The sequence below is a fragment of the Symphalangus syndactylus genome, chromosome 1, assembly GCF_028878055.3.
Source record: "Symphalangus syndactylus isolate Jambi chromosome 1, NHGRI_mSymSyn1-v2.1_pri, whole genome shotgun sequence".
NCBI lineage: Eukaryota > Metazoa > Chordata > Mammalia > Primates > Hylobatidae > Symphalangus > Symphalangus syndactylus.
The window spans coordinates 70,429,421-70,442,464 of NC_072423.2; positions in this window are offsets into that span (position 1 = coordinate 70,429,421).

Below are 13,044 nucleotides of genomic sequence, written 5' to 3' on the forward strand. Positions count from 1 at the left end.
TTCACAATCTGACCCCAGCGAATACCACCATTGCCCATTACACATGACCATATGCATCACGTATAACAGCTTACATGAAGCTTTAATTCCATAAACACAAGCTGAGAACTTAATACATGAAGAACAGTAGTTTAAATTTTAGGAGTACTAAGATTAAATCACATATGTTCACACTATGGTAGAAAGAAGCAATCATAAACCAATTATCTAAACATATGCTATAAGATATAACAAAGATAGTGCAAGAGAGATAAGTGGACAAGAAAGAAAGTGAACATTTTCCTTGTTATGAGGCGGAGAAGAGTTCACAGAGAAAGATATATTTGAATAGAAAACAGAAGGATTGTAGGGTGCATAAGACTTAGCAAGGCAGGTATGGAGAATGAGAGAAGTCCTGGTAGAGAGGAGTTCCTGGAGTATGAAACTTGATGCCTTTGTGAAAAGGTATATCCTTTGACATTGTTGGAACATAAAAGGGAGAAGTCAGAAATACAACTGGAAAAGTAAGAAGAAATTTGATTAAGTAAGGCCTTAAATGTTTTCTAAGTGGCTAAGACTTTGAGACTTCACTCCACAGACATTGAGGAGCTATGGTGCCTTATAAGCAAGACAGTATCAGAGAATTTTGTGGTTTTATGAGTCCTCTGGTAATAGATTCCATGAAGGTCATCAAGCCTGGAGGTTGAAATGTCAACTAGGAAGCCATGGTTCTGGTTTAGCTTTGGGAAGATGAAGGTTGTCATACTGGAGATCAAATAAAAGAAATGGATGATTGGGACATTAAAGAGATTGCCTGGGCACAGTGGCTCATGCCTCTAATCCTAGAACTTTGGGAGGCAGAGGCAGGTGGATCACTTGAGGTCAGGAGTTTGAGACCAGCCTGGCCAACATGGTGAAACCCTGTCTCTACTAAAAAATAAAATAAAAAAAAAAATTAGCTGGATGTGGAGGTGCACGCCTTTAATCCCAGCTGCTTGGGAGGCTGAGGCAGAAGAATCGCTTGAACTTGGGAGGCGGAGGTTGCAGTGAGCTGAGATTGCACCACTGCACTCCAGCCTGGGCGACAGAGTGAGACTCTGTCTCAAAAAACTAAACATTAAAATTCAAAATAAATTCTAAAAAAGAGGTTGACTCAACCAAGTATAGAGGCTTATTACAATGAGAAGTTAAAGCACGACAGTCTGCTTTAAACTCCAAGTTTCTGGATTCTGTAACAAGGTGACTGGTGTTGTCACTGACCAAGACTGCCAATGCCAGAGAAGAGACCTGCGCAGGAGGGGTACAGAAGCTCACTTGGACTCTCCTGTTTTTCAATTTCATTTAGACATCTAGGAGAAAAAGCCAAGGGACAGCTAGATGTCTCTGTTCACCACCACTGCCACAGCTTGAGGATAATTGTCCCATTGGGGCTGCTCTGCAAAGTCACTGAGGAAATCCATGCAATGCTTACTATTATCAGTTGACTGAGTGATTTTTGGCAAGTTGCTTCATCTTTACCCAGTGCCTTCACATTAAGTAATCTCTGCCACTCTGTACCTTTCATAAACTATGACTTAGTCTGAGGTTTTCTAGTTAGGTCAGCCTCTATAGGCAAATATAACTCAATATGTATGTGAATAAACACTTAGAAGATCAAAAGAACCTAAACTGTGTTTTTATCAAGTTTCATCTAGATTCCCTGGTGCTGTAGTTGACAGTCGCAGCATAAGATGATAGACAGACTTGTGCCTGTCATATAATTTGCACTTTTAAAATATGATTAAATTAATATTTCAATGAAAAACATATTTCTTAAAGATTGCAACAGTACATATTAGAAAACAGTCAGTGGTAGAATAGATGTTAAACTTTACTTCATTAACAGAAAATAAAAGGCAATTAATAAAGTGATTCTCTTATCCTTCCTCATGTGAGTTTTCACCATTAGTAAGCAGCAATAATATAGGCTTTTCTTAGCAACAACAGTTATTGCCATTGAATATATTGTATGATTACTTTACAAACTAAAATTATTTAATTAATTTAACTATGGTATTTTCTGTTTGTTTTGTAGTCCCCTGATACACATAATGTCTACATGGGTGTATTTATTTTTCTAAGTTTATTTAAGTATAAGTAGCCAAATGGTTAGGATCCACGCATGTAACTGATGACACCATAAAGTGAGTGCTGTTTTCTACAATTGGTTCATGATTTATTTTGCACTGCAAACAACTTCATTCTTTCTTTTTTATTTTATAAAAGTATCCTCATTAATATAAAGACACACGCACCCATTAAGTTTTACCCCTTTTGTATGTAAGCAGCTTAATATTCCTGATCAGAGTTGGCATTTGAAACAAACCAAAAAACAAAAATTTTACATACATATCAGATATGCTTTGAAAACCTAATTACAATGTGCTCCGTTGTCTAAAAGCTTACTTTTATACATTTTGCTTAGATTCTTTCTCATATGTGTTTGGCCCCACATTCTTTTTACACTACCTGATACTCCTAAACCAGCCTTTTATTGACAGTATTAATTGCCTCTAAGCACTTACCTATTACACTGTTTTTTCTGCCTAGAGATTTTCTCTTTCTTCTAGTCTAGGTTGTTACTTGGATCACTGCTTAGAGACCTTCACTCTGGCTTCTTCCTGCTTTCTCCCTCAGGGCAAGTCTCCTCTTTCGCACATGGAAGGCCTTGTGCTTCTCGACTGTGTCTCCCACTTCATCAGACTTTATATTCATTTTGCATGTAAAGTCTCATTTTGCATCTGCACTTTACAACCAAGTTCCCTATCGACAGGAATGAATGGCAAGTTTGTAGTTTATTTAGTTTTTCTGATACCAAATGACTAGGATTACATGAAGTAATGAAAATTTTTATTATCAAATTTAATTAACAGAAAACAATATCATGAATGTCAGGCAAAGGTTTGGTAGATGCATCAGACAAGACTCATTGTTTGATATAAAATTCTTAGTGCTTTCAAAGTCTTTCTTCTGATTTTTCAAAACTGAAGATACAGAGAAGCTTTGGATTCCATCCTATGGCCTTAGCAGAAGGCTTTCTAATTTTCAGGCTCTTGTTCCACCATGATGAAAGTTCAACTGAAATAGTCAATTTCTCACTCTAATGTTAACTGATATTATATAATAATGTTAAACTAATAAATATTAGTTTCACTTATTAAAATAAAATAATTATAATATACTAATAATAAATATTTAGCTTATGTTTTTGCATTGTTTAGAGTTTTCTCTGGGGATGAAGGAGAAATTGGAAGCTAGGAAACAACTAAAGAAACAAAACAACTAAAACCTCCCAAACAATAAAGAATATAGCATTTTCTCAATTCAGATGAGTTTTTTATAACCTCATTCACAAAGCAGTTATTACAATAAGGTAAATTTAAAGTTGAAAGTAACAATTATTGGCAAATATGTCAGTTATTTCAGTGAAAAAGTTAAATTTTTGGTGACACATTAATGCCATTGTTTGTTGTTGAATAATTGAATTTTTAGGAAATAATGTTTTTATTTTTGGTGCTATCCACTATGTGAAGCATTTCAGGAGACCAAAATCTAGAAGAGAGTAAAAATATATATTTAGAAAAGAGGAGATGGAGCCAAGATGGCCGAACAGGAACAGCTCCGGTCTCCAGCTCCCAGCCCCAGCGACACAGAAGACGGGTGATTTCTGCATTTCTGCTTAAGGTACCGGTTTCATCTCACTAGGGAGTGCCAAACAGTGGGTGCAGGACAGTTGGTGCGGCACACTGTGCATGAGCCCAAGCAGGGCGAGGCATTGCCTCACTCGGGAAGCGCAAGGGGTCAGGGAGTTCCCTTTCCTGGTGAGAGAAAGGGGTAACAGACAGCACCTGGAATATCAGGTCAGTCCCACCCTAATACTGTGCTTTTCCAGCGGGCCTGGAAAACGGCACACTAGCAGATTGTGTCCCGCACCTGGCTCGGAGGGTCCTATGCCCACGGAGTCTCTCTGATTGCTAGCACAGCAGTCTGAGATCAAGCTGCAAGGCAGCAGCGAGGCTGGGGGAGGGGCGCCCACCATTGCCCAGGCTTGCTTAGGTAAACAAAGCAGCCAGGAAGCTTGAACTGGGTGGAGCCTACCACAGCTCAAGGAGGCCTGCCTGCCTCTGTAGGCTCCACCTCTGGGGGCGGGGCACAGACAAACAAAAACTCAGCAGGAACCTCCACAGACTTAAATGTCCCTGTCTGACTGACAGCTTTGAAGAGAGTAGTGGTTCTCCCAGCACACAGCTGGAGATCTGAGAACCGACAGACTGCCTCCTAAAGTGGGTCCCTCACCCCTGAGCAGCCTAACTGGGAGGCACCCCCCCCAGTAGGGACAGACTGACACCTCATTCGGCCAGGTACTCCTCTGAGACAAAACTTCCAGAGGAACTATCAGACAGCTGAATTTGTGGTCTCATGAAAATCCGCTGTTCTGCAGCCACCGCTGCTGACACCCAGCCAAACAGGGTCTGGAGTGGACCTCTAGTAAACTCCAACAGACCTGCAGCTGAGGGTCCTGTCTGGTAGAAGGAAAACTAACAAACAGAAGGGACATCCACACCAAAAACCCATCTGTACATCACCATCATCAAAGACCAAAAGTAGATAAAACCACAAAGATGGGGAAAAAAAAAGAGCAGAAAAACTGGAAACTCTAAAAAGCAGAGCACCTCTCCTCCTCCAAAGGAATGCAGTTCCTCACCAGCAACGGAACAAAGCTGGATGGAGGATGACTTTGACGAGTTGAGAGAAGAAGGCTTCAGACGATCAAACTACTCTGAGCTACGGGAGGAAATTCAAAACAATAGCAAAGAAGTTAAAAACTTTGAAAAAAAATTAGAAGAATGGATAACTAGAATAACCAATGGAGAGAAGTGCTTAAAGGAGCTGATGGAGCTGAAAGCCAAGTTTTGAGAACTACGCGAAGATTGCAGAAGCCTCAGTAGCAGATGCGATCAACTGGAAGAAAGGGTATCACTGATGGAAGATGAAATGAATGAAATGAAGCGAGAAGGGAAGTTTAGAGAAAAAAGAATAAAAAGAAATGAACAAAGCCTCCAAGAAATTTGGGACTATGTGAAAAGACGAAACCTACGTCTGATTGGTGTACCTGAAAATGACGGGGAGAATGGAACCAAGTTGGAAAACACTCTGCAAGATATTATCCAGGAGAACTTCCCCAATCTAGCAAGGCAGGCCAACATTCAGATTCAGGAAATACAGAGAACGCCACAAAGATACTCCTCGAGAAGAGCAACCCCAAGACACATAATTGTCAGATTCACCAAAGTGGAAATGAAGGAAAAAATGTTAAGGGCAGCCAGAGAGAAAGGTCGGGTTACCCACAAAGGGAAGCCCATCAGACTAACAGCTGATCTCTCGGCAGAAACTCTACAAGCCAGAAGAGAGTGGGGGCCGATATTCAACATTCTTAAAGAAAAGAATTTTCAACTCAGAATTTCATATCCAGCCAAACTAAGCTTCATAAGTGAAGGAGAAATAAAATACTTTACAGACAAGCAAACGCTGAGTGATTTTGTCACCACCAGGCCTGCCCTAAAAGAGCTCCTGAAGGAAGCACTAAACATGGAAAGGAACAACCGGTACCAGCCACTGCAAAAACACGCCAAATTGTAAAGACCATCAAGGCTAGGAAGAAACTACAGCAACTAACAAGCAAAATAACCAACTAACATCATAATGACAGGATCAGATTCACACATAACAATATTAACCTTAAATGTAAATGGGCTAAATGCTCCAATTAAAAGACACAGACTGGCAAACTGGATAAGGAGTCAGGACCCATCAGTGTGCTGTATTCAGGAAACCCATCTCACATGCAGAGACACACATAGACTCAAAATAAAGGGATGGAGGAAGATCTATCAAGCAAATGGAAAACAGAAAAAGGCAGGGGTTGCAATCCTAGTCTCTGATAAAATAGACTTTAAACCAACAAAGATCAAAAGAGACAAAGAAGGCCATTACATAATGGTAAAGGGATCAATTCAACAAGAAGAGCTAACTATCCTAAATATATATGCACCCAACACAGGAGCACCCAGATTCATAAAGAAAGTCCTGAGTGACCTACAAAGGGACTTAAACTCCCACACAATAATAATGGGAGATTTTAACACCCTACTGTCAACATTAGACAGATCAACGAGACAGAAAGTTAACAAGGATATCCAGGAATTGAACTCAGCTCTTCACAAAGTGGACCTAATAGACATCTACAGAACTCTCCACCCCAAATCAACAGAATATACATTTTTTTCAGCACCACACCACACCTATTCCAAAATTGACCACATAGTTGGAAGTAAAGCTCTCCTCAGCAAATGTAAAAGAACAGAAATTATAACAAACTGTCTCTCAGACCACAGTGCAATCAAACTAGAACTCAGGATTAAGAAACTCAGTCAAAACCGCTCAACTACATGGAAACTGAACAACCTGCTCCTGAATGACTATTGGGTACATAATGAAATGAAGGCAGAAATAAAGATGTTCTTTGAAACCAATGAGAACAAAGACACAACATACCAGAATCTCTGGGACACATTCAAAGCAGTGTGTAGAGGGAAATTTATAGCACTAAATGCCCACAAGAGAAAGCAGGAAAGATCCAAAATTGACACCCTAACATCACAATTAAAAGAACTAGAAAAGCAAGAGCAAACACATTCAAAAGCTAGCAGAAGGCTAGAAATAACTAAAATCAGAACAGAACTGAAGGAAACAGAGACACAAAACACCCTTCAAAAAATTAATGAATCCAGGAGCTGGTTTTTTGAAAAGATCAACAAAATTGATAGACCGCTAGCAAGACTAATAAAGAAGAAAAGAGAGAAGAATCAAATAGATGCAATAAAAGATGATAAAGGGGATATCACCACCGATCCCACAGAAATACAATCTACCATCAGAGAATACTACAAACACCTCTACGCAAATAAACTAGAAAATCTAGAAGAAATGGATAAATTCCTCAACAAATACACCCTCCCAAGACTAAATCAGGAAGAAATTGAATCTCTGAATAGACCAATAACAGGTTCTGAAATTGTGGCAATAATCAATAGCTTACCAACCAAAAAGAGTCCAGGATCTGATGGATTCACAGCTGAATTCTACCAGAGGTACAAGGAGGAACTGGTACCATTCCTTCTGAAACTATTCCAATTGATAGAAAAAGAGGGAATCCTCCCTAACCCATTTTATGAAGCCAGCATCGTCCTGATACCAAAGCCTGGCAGAGACATAACCAAAAAAGAGAATTTCAGACCAATATCCTTGATGAACATTGATGCAAAAATCCTCAATAAAATACTGGCAAACCAAATCCAGCAGCACATCAAAAAACTTATCCACCATAATCAAGTGGGCTTCATCCCTGGGATGCAAGGCTGGTTCAACATACGCAAATCAATAAATGTAATCCAGCATATAAACAGAACCAAAGACAAAAACCACATGATTATCTCAATAGATGCAGAAAAGGCCTTTGACAAAATTCAACAACCTTCATGCTAAAAACTCTCAATAAATTAGGTATTGATGGGACGTATCTCAAAATAATAAGAGCTATCTACAACAAACCCACAGCCAATATCACACTGAATGGGCAAAAACTGGAAGAATACCCTCTGAAAACTGGCACAAGACAGGGATGCCCTCTCTCACCACTCCTATTCAACATAGTGCTGGAAGTTCTGGCCAGAGCAATCAGGCAGGAGAAGGATATAAAGGGTATTCAATTAGGAAAAGAGGAAGTCAAATTGTCCCTGTTTGCAGATGACATGATTGTATATCTAGAAAACCCCATTATCTCAGCCCAAAATCTCCTTAAGCTGATTAGCAACTTCAGCAAAGTCTCAGGATGCAAAATCAGTGTACAAAAATCACAAGCATTCTTGTACACCAATAACAGACAGAGAGCCAAATCATGAGTGAACTCCCATTCACAATTGCTTCAAAGAGAATAAAATACCTAGGAATCCAATTTACAAGGGATGTGAAGGACCTCTTCAAGGAGAACTACAAACCACTGCTCAATGAAATAAAAGAGGATACAAACAAATGGAAGAACATTCCATGCTCATGGGTTGGAAGAATCAATATGGTGAAAATGGCCATACTGCCCAAGGTAATTTATAGATTCAATGCCATCCCCATCAAGCTACCAATGACTTTCTTCGCAGAATTGGAAAAAACTACTTTAAAGTTCATATGGAACCAAAAAAGAGCCCGCATCGCCAAGTCAATCCTAAGCCAAAAGAACAAAGCTGGAGGCATCACGCTACCTGACTTCAAACTATACTACAAGGCTACAGTAACCAAAACAGCATGGTACTGGTACCACAACAGAGACATAGATCAATGGAACAGAACAGAGCTCTCAGAAGTGATGCCGCATATCTACAACTATCTGATCTTTGACAAACCTGACAAAAACAAGCAATGGGGAAAGGATTCCCTATTTAATAAATGGTGCTGGGAAAACTGGCTAGCCATATGTAGAAAGCTGAAACTGGATCCCTTCCTTACACCTTATACAAAAATTAATTCAAGATGGATTAAAGACTTAAATGTTAGACCTAAAACCATTAAAATCCTACAAGAAAACCTAGGCAATACCATTCAGGACATAGGCGTGGGCAAGGACTTCATGTCTAAAACACCAAAAGCAATGGCAACAAAAGCCAAAATTGACAAATGGGATCTAATTAAACTAAAGAGCTTCTGCACAGCAAAAGAAACTACCATCAGAGTGAACAGGCAACCTACAGAATGGGAGAAAATTTTTGCAACCTACTCATCTGACAAAGGGCTAATATCCAGAATCTACAATGAACTCAAACAAATTTACAAGAAAAAAACAAACAACCCCATCAAAAAGTGGGCAGAGGACATGAACAGACACTTCTCAAAAGAAGACATTTATGCAGCCAAAAAACACATGAAGAAATGCTCATCATCACTGGCCATCAGAGAAATGCAAATCAAAACCACAGTGAGATACCATCTCACACCAGTTAGAATGGCCATCATTAAAAAATCAGGAAACAACAGGTGCTGGAGAGGATGTGGAGAAATAGGAACACTTTTACACTGTTGGTGGGACTGTAAACTAGTTCAACCATTGTGGAAGTCAGTGTGGCGATTCCTCAGGGATCTAGAAGTAGAAATACCATTTGACCCAGCCATCTCGTTACTGGGTATATACCCAAACGACTATAAATCATGCTGCTATAAAGACACATGCACACGTATGTTTATTGCGGCACTATTCACAATAGCAAAGAGTTGGAACCAACCCAAGTGTCCAACAACAATAGACTGGATTAAGAAAATGTGGCACATATACACCATGGAATACTATGCAGCCATAAAAAATGATGATTTCGTGTCCTTTGTAGGGACATGGATGAAACTGGAAAACATCATTCTCAGTAAACTATCGCAAGGACAAAAAACCAAACACCGCATGTTCTCACTCATAGGTGGGAATTGAACAATGAGAACTCATGGACACAGGAAGGGGAACATCACACTCCGGGGACTGTTGTGGGGTGGGGGGAGGGGGGAGGGACAGCATTAGGAGATATACCTAATGCTAAATGACAAGTTAATGGGTACAGGAAATCAACATGGCACATGGATACATATGTAACAAACCTGCACATTGTGCACATGTACCCTAAAGCCTAAATTATAATAAAAAAAAAAAATTAAAAAAAAAAAGAAAAAAAAAAGAAAAGAATGGTGCAGTGTTCAGTGCAATTCAAAGATCTGTATAAACTCCTGTGTGCACCAATAGCAAACTAACACATGATGAATTGAAGATCTATACTTAATAGCTAAAACTATAAAACTCTTAGAAAAAAAATATATAAATCTTTGTGAGCTTGGATTAGGCAACAGTTTCTTAGAGATTACACCAAAAGCAAAACAGCCAAAGAAAAAATAGATAAATTGCACTTCCATCAAAATTAAAAAGTTTGTGCTTCAAAAGACACTATCAAGAAAGTAAAATGACAACCCATGGAATCAGAGAAAGTGTTTTCAAACAATATATCTGATAAGTGTCCAGTATCCAGAATGTATAAAAAACTCTAACAACTCAACAATAAAATGACAACACAATTTGAAAATGGGTAAAGGATTTTAATTGACATTTATCCCAATAAGATACATGAATGGTCAACGAGCACATGAAGAGCTGCTCAATTCATTAGTCATTGGGAAAATGTGAATAAAAATCACTATGAGATACCACTTCATACCTACTAGAATGGTTATAATTGAAAAGGCAGATTATAACCAGTGTTGAAACGGATGTAGAGTATTAGAACCATTGTACATTGCTGGTGGCAATGTAAAGTGGTACAGTCACTTTGAAATATCGTTTGACATTTCCTCAGAAAGTTACTATATGATCCAGGAAATCCAACCCTGGTTATATATTCTTGAGGCTTGAAAACACTTGTTCACACAAAAGCTGGCATATGAAGGTACATAGTAGCATTATTCAAAATAGCAAAAAAAGTAAAAATAACCCAAATGTCTGCTGACTGATGAAAAGATAAATGAAATGTATTATATTCATACAGTGGAATATTATTCAACCATAAAAGGAGTGAGGTACTGATACATGCTACAACATGGATGGATCTAGATAATATTAATTTAATTCCTAAGATGGAAACCAGGCCTTATTATGCTCAGTGGAAGAAGACAGTCAGCAAAGGCCACATATATGATTTCATTTGTATGAAATATCCATAATAGGCAAATCCATAGAAAGAGAATGTGGATTAGTGATTGCTAGGGGCTGGGGGCATCAGGGAATGAGGTGTGACTCCTAATAGGTATAGGACTTTTTCTTGGGGTGATGAAAATATTGCGGAATGAGATAGTAGTCCTGGTTGTGCAACTTTGTTAATACATAAAACTTCCTAATTGTATACTATAAAAGATAAATTTTATGATTGAGAATTATATTTCAATGTTTTAAAATGTCGTATATGAGTACAATTTTGGAAGCAAATAGTTCTGTCTGGATATACCAGAAAAAGAAGTAATATTTGATGTGGGCCTTGGGATCACCAGAAAAGCTAGATGATGATGTAGTAAGACAAATACATGAAGGAAGGAAATAGTAAGTCTTTATTTTCTGTGTATGTATACATGTATGAAAACATATTCTATTTCTAGCATTCAATAATAAAAAGATTGCTTTATGCCTTCTCGATCATAAAAGGAAGATGTGTACACTGCAGAAATAAAATAGACTTTTAAAAGCTCTGTATAGCTTGTTTATTAACAGTTTACAAATTTTCTGCTTTTTTCTATTATTTTTCCATTTAGCTATTTAAAGTCATATAGCATATATAATTCTACATTCTGACTTTTCCCATAAGCACTCTTATAAGTATTTTCCCATATGATCTCCCATATGATTTAAGTTCCTTATAAGCATACTTATTGTTTGCTGCATTCATTGATGGATCTCTCTAACTTTGGAAATTTAAGATGTTTCTAATCTTTCACAAATATGAATAATGCTCCATGACTATATATGTATATGTATATATATATACATATATATATTTGCCCGTTTTTGATTATTTTAAGGATAGATTTCCTCTGTGTAATAAAGAGAAAACTATTTTTATTTTTAAATAGTGCCACATGTCTTTGTAATCATGAAAAATTTCATTGACTGTTCTATACTGCATCTTTTCCAATAGATTATCAAGTTTAGCAAATCTGCAAAATGGTTAAATAAAATTTGACAGAGTTCTATTTGTATGGGTAAGTGCAACGATGTCATTTTACCATTGTCTTTTTATGACTAAAAAATAGAATTAGTTTCTTGTTTTAAAAATCATTTTTATTACTTTACATTCTATAGTCAACAGCAAAAAAAAAATCCATTTCTCAGATAAGGGCTGGTTTCCATCTTAAGAAGTAAATAGTAACAACAACTTGATAGAGTGATCAAGAGATATCAACCATCTTTATTTGTTGAGGCTCCCAATCTAAATTGGCTTTGGCTAAAGGACACTGGCTCGGTGTATCCCAACCTAAACAGGTCTGTAACTTGAGACTCATTTAAAACTAACAGCGAGGGGCAAAAGTGATATTCTGTGACTTTGGAAGTCAGGTGACAAAAAATGTTGTACCTTGTGCTTTTTTTGGTGGACATAAGAAATCTCACTATTCTGGGGCTACCATGCTAGAAAGACAAAATTTGTACTCTGGTAAACAACTCAGCATGGGTCCTAGCCAATGGCCAGCATCCATTGTAAACCTTGTGAGTGCACCATCTTGGATGTTCAACCCAGTGAAGCCTTCAGATGACAGTGGCCTCCACCAGTATCTAATGCTAACTGTCTGAGGAACCAAAAAGGAAGAACTTCCAAGATAAGTCTTTCTCAAAGTCCTAATCTGTAATTCATGATTAAAATAAGTGTTTTTTTAAGCCTCTAAGTTTCGGGATAATTTTTAATGCAGTAACTATCATCAGAACGAATAAATATAAACTTAAAAGTAAATCTTTATACCACTATATAAAATTTCAGACTATATACATCTTCGCAAATACACTGAAATATATTATTTCTACCCCTCCTCACTTTTTAAACTCAAGTGGCTTAACACATAACTCTTGCCGGACTAGACCTTAAAAAATATTGATTGATTGATTGATTGATTGATTGATTTTAAGATGGAGCCCGCCTGTGTTGCCCAGGCTGGAGTGCAGTGGCATGATCTCAGCTTACTGCAACCTCTGTCTCCTGGGTTCAAGCGATTCTCCTGCCTCAGCCTCCTGAGTAGCTGGGACTACAGGCACATGCCACCATGCCCAGATAATTGTGATATTTTTGGTAGAGACGGGATTTCACCATGTTGGCCCGGCTGGTCTTGAACTCCTTACCTCAGGTGATCCACCCACCTCGGCCTTCCAAAGTGCTGGGATAAGAGGCATTAGCCATGGCGCCTGGCCAA